We start from the raw sequence: 4,699 nt of genomic DNA, 5'->3' as shown, positions 1-4,699 counted from the left end.
GCTTTGCCTATATCCCAAAAGTTTGGGTATGTTTTGTTTTTGTTTGTTTCATGATATTTTTTAATTTCCTTTTTTATTTTTATTTGACCCAATAGTTATTTAAGTATATGTTGTTTAATTTCCACATTTTTGTGAATTTTCCCAGTTTCTTTCTATCATTGAGTTCTAGTTTCATTCCATTATGATCAGATAAAATACTTTAGATGATTTTAATTTTATTGAATTTGTTGAGAATTGTTTTGTGATCTAGCATGGACTCTATGTTAGAGAATGTTTACATGTATTTGGGAAGAATGAATATTGTGCTGATACTAAGTAGAATGTTCTATATATGTCTGTTAAGTCCATTTAGCCTATAGTATTCTTCAGTTCTGCTGTTTTATTGATTTTCTATCTAGATGATCTATCCTTTATTGAGAGTGGGGTATTAAAGTTACTTATGGCCAGACTCAGTGGCTCATGCCTGTATTCCAGTACTTTGGGAGGCCAAGGCAGGTGGATCACGAGGTCAGGAGTTCGAGACCATCCTGGCCAACATGGTGAAACCCGTCTCTACCGAAAATACAAAAAAAAAAAAAATTAGCTGGACATGGTGGCATGTACCTGTAATCCCAGCTATTTGAGAGGCTGAGGCAGGAGAATTGTTTGAACCAGGGAGTCGGAGGTTGCAGTGAGCCGAGATCATGCCACTGCACTCCAGCCTGGCAACAGAGTGAGACTCCATCTAAAAAAAAAAAAAAGAAAAATTACATATTAGTATTATGTTTTCATTTCTTCTTTCGATTACAAAATGTTTGCTTTATATACTTAGTGTCTTTGATGTTGGGTGAATATATATTTATAATTGTTTATTTTTTAATAAAATTGACCCTTTATCATCATTTAATGACCTTATTTATCTCGTGTAATTATTTTATTTAAAGTGTATTTTGTCTGATATAAAATGTAGCCACTCCTGTTCTATTTTGGTTATTTTTTACATGGACTATCTTTTGCCACCCCTTCACTTTTAGTCTATGTGTGTCCTTAAACTTAAACTGGGTCTCTTGCACACAGTGTGTATTTGGGTATTACCTGTTATTTTTAAGTCCACTCAGCCATTTATGTCTTTTGATTGGGGAGTTTAGTCCTTTAAATTTAAAGTAATTAGTGATAGGTAAGAACACTACAATTAACTTGACATTTTGTTAATTGTTTTCTGTCTCTTTTATAGTTCTCCTCTTCCTTTCTTCCTCTCTTGTTATCTTTATTGTGTTTTGATGGCTTTTGCAGTTATACATTTTGATTCTTTTCTCTTTATCTTTGATGTATCTACTGGAGGTTTTTCTTATGGTTACAATAAGGTTTGAATTGAACGTTTTATAATTGTGACAGTCTATTTGAAGCTGACAACATTTTAACTACAATTGCATGCAGAAGTTTACACTTTACTCCCCCACAACTGTATGTTATTGATGTCAGATATTCTTTTTTATATTATGTTTACATTAACAAATTTCTATTGTTACTGGAATTCTTAATAATGTTGCGCTTTAACTCATTATAGTGTTAAAAGTAATTTATGTGTCACCATTACAATACTACAATATTCTGTTTATCTTTATATTGACTTTTACAGTGAAATTTATAATTTCATATGTCTTGGTGGTGCTGCTTAACTTCTTTTTTTCATTTCACTGTTAATCTAGTGCTGACAAACTCCTTTAGCTTTTGTTAGTTTGGGAAAGTCTTTAACTCTTCATCATTTTTTAAATGACAGTTTAGTTGGGTATAATACAGATACTCAGCATCAGCAATATAATACAGATTTTTTTTTCCTTTCAGTATGCTGAATATATTATCTCATTCTTTCCTGACCTGTAATGTTTCTTTCTTTTTAGTAACATGATTTTAAAATTTATTTTTATTTCTAAGTTTAATCATCCCCTTTGACAATCCAGAAACATAGTCCTCGCTCACTCTTTGGATATACACACCTAAAACAGTTAAAAGTGATTCCTCAATTTTCAATGACAAAGTAGGAAAAAAGAATATGTTCTTGAGCAGCAGTTCAATTTTTCTGTACTCTTTTCTAAAAAATCATACTTTGCTACCAAGCCACTCACCAAACTATTAGAAAAGACAATTTTTCAAAAAGCCAAGAACACCCAGAAAAAGGAATAGTTATCAATCCAAAATTATCACCCACAGACATTGCCATTGCAAAAAAAAAAAAAAAAAAAAAAAAAATAGAAGGCCAAATTCCCACCTACGCTTGTTAGAGAGATATTTTAAAAGAATTCAGAAAGTTTAGGACTGGACAAAACTACAGTGAATAGACAGGTTGTATAACTGTCACTATCAGTCATGTACAGTGCGAAATGTGGATAATTCAAGAACTTTCAACTTAGGAATATATTAGGCTTTCTCCTATTCCAGCAGAGGAAATAAAAACAGGTGTTGCTGGAATTAATATTAAAATTGTCCTTACAAACAGAAGGTAGGGCAAAGGTAAAGAGAGGGAATGTGGAACAAAAGTAGTAAAGACAAGTCATTTTGAATCTAGACTCTAATGCCCAGGAAGGTTGAATAGAACTTAAATTCTTCTGAGCCATTATCACTAAATTCTAGATTTGGCCTGAAACCAGTGGACCATATACATCACTAATAAATATCAAGTGCCCCACAGTATTTGTGGTATTAAAAAATATTTTTAAAGTATTGTAAATTTCCATTCTGAAACGCAGTATATGAAAATAACACTAGATCATCCAGTCAGTTACAGAGTATAGGGCTCCCTCCAAAGAGAACTGACTTAGCTGAAATTTAGGTTGGAAGGAATGTGACTAACATGGAGTAAATTAGATCAGAATCACAGTATAATTTTCACAAGCCTTCAACCCATACCTATTGTAAGGAGTAGTACTGAGGGACCGCCAACAGAATGCCTTAGAGGGATGCTTCTCAGAGACAAAAAGGGTCTCTAAGTTTAACTCTTGACCCCTCTTTTCTTACCTAAAGCTTTGGGAAGAAAATACATATTTAATTTTTAACAACTCAGAGATTTGCACACATTATATCTAATATTCTGTTGTTTCATTTTCTGAAGCTTCAGCTTATAATTTTGCTCAACTCACATTAAAAAATGTATGAATGCACCTTCATCAGTAGTATCACATGAAAATATAAGACTTGTTCTTCCATATCTTCTACACAGGAAGGGTGAATGAATAGTGTCATAAATATCCTGCAAAGTTACTTTGTGTACTTGACAAAAGATTAGGGAAAACCAATCCACTTCCATATCTTGAGCAGTCATTAACTAGTCTTCAATCCCATCTTCCCAAATGTCTCCATTAACATCCATAGCGTGAAACAGCCCATTAAAACATGGTGAGGTAGGATCAGTGAAATGTTTGTAAGAGTCTGCTCTAGAGAAAGAACCCATGCAAATCCAACAGAAATATTGCATACAGTCAGTACATGTCATCTTATTACATTCATCTAATTTCTCTATGGGAGTTCCACAATGTGGCAGCTCTTTGAGTTCCTTTCTAACCCCTCCTTACTTTCCATCTCTTCCAATGCCTTCTGAATCACCCTCTTATGATACCTTTGTTACAAAAATCTTTTATTGGCCTCATCTGCATTCAGGGATTTATTTCATAAGTCTATAATTTATCTGCAGTCACCTTACATAGAGAGACCCCATGGTAGGTCAATTTGCCCAAGGTACAGAAGGCAAAATTGCAGCTGGAGCAGATGCCCATGGTGCAGCCAGGATTCTGCATCACAGGCAACTGGCAGCATGAGCAGCGGCAGTATACCACAAGTGCCATCCGGTCCAAAGGGGGCTGGAGGAGAAGGCAATGATAACAGGCAAATAACTCTGGTCCCACTAGCTCTTTGACCTGATCAGGAGTGACCATCGAAGGGTACTTTGGTTCTGGGTAGTTGAGGCATTGGACCTGACCATCTCTGATCTGGAGTTCAAAATAGTCCTTCAGACAAGCTTTGCAGTATACACACCTGCCCTCCAAGAAGTACATGCATTCACTGCCCAGCTTCTCACAGAAACAGATATTGCACAGGAAAAATTTACTATTAAAGCATTTTATGTGCTGAGCTTGATCAAAGTACAAGATTTTCTGGATTAGACGTGACAGTTATTCCACATCCACACAGCTCTCTCATCCACAATTTCCTCTTGGTCTACATTAGATCCAGCAGCTCCTCCAATATCTAGCTCTGTGTTAGGAGAAGCTTGAGCTGTCATTCTCTATACTTTTTTTCTGAGAACCCACCCTGAGCTCGAAAGGAGAGACAATATTCAAGAACACTAGGATCTCTTCCTTAAGAAACTGCATCCAGGCAAAAAGGACCATGCTGGCATGGTGTTCTTCCCATAGGAAGTCTAAATGCTTGCATAGAGCAGATAGTGCTCACAAATATCTTGAAATTCTGTGGCAAATCCAAATAGAACCTGGTTTCTCCACCTTGAACAGACTCTACTTTTCTAAATTCATCTCCATCATAAATAATCTTCAGGGCCAACAATTCACCCTCCTGAGCTTCTCTGTCTTCTGATATTTAATTTTCTGAGGAACTGTTAATAACGATCAGAAGAAAAGGATATTAACACTGCAATCTCTGTTTCAGTTCAGAGTGGAGTTCATGCAAATCCCATTTATTCTTCAGCTGGTGGAGCTGAGACTGCTGA

General features: G+C 35.4%; 1 pseudogene; it reads right to left on the bottom strand.

Moving 5' to 3' along the window:
* Positions 1-3,301: 3,301 nt before the first annotated feature.
* Positions 3,302-4,412, bottom strand: LOC108520166 (E3 ubiquitin-protein ligase RNF14 pseudogene; annotated as a pseudogene).
* Positions 4,413-4,699: the final 287 nt, after the last annotated feature.

This window comes from Rhinopithecus bieti, unplaced genomic scaffold (genome assembly GCF_001698545.2).
Source record: "Rhinopithecus bieti isolate Rb0 unplaced genomic scaffold, ASM169854v2 scaffold_1618, whole genome shotgun sequence".
Classification (NCBI taxonomy): domain Eukaryota; kingdom Metazoa; phylum Chordata; class Mammalia; order Primates; family Cercopithecidae; genus Rhinopithecus; species Rhinopithecus bieti.
The sequence above is the reverse complement of the archived record's forward strand: the minus strand, read 5'-3'. Positions and strand labels throughout refer to the sequence as shown.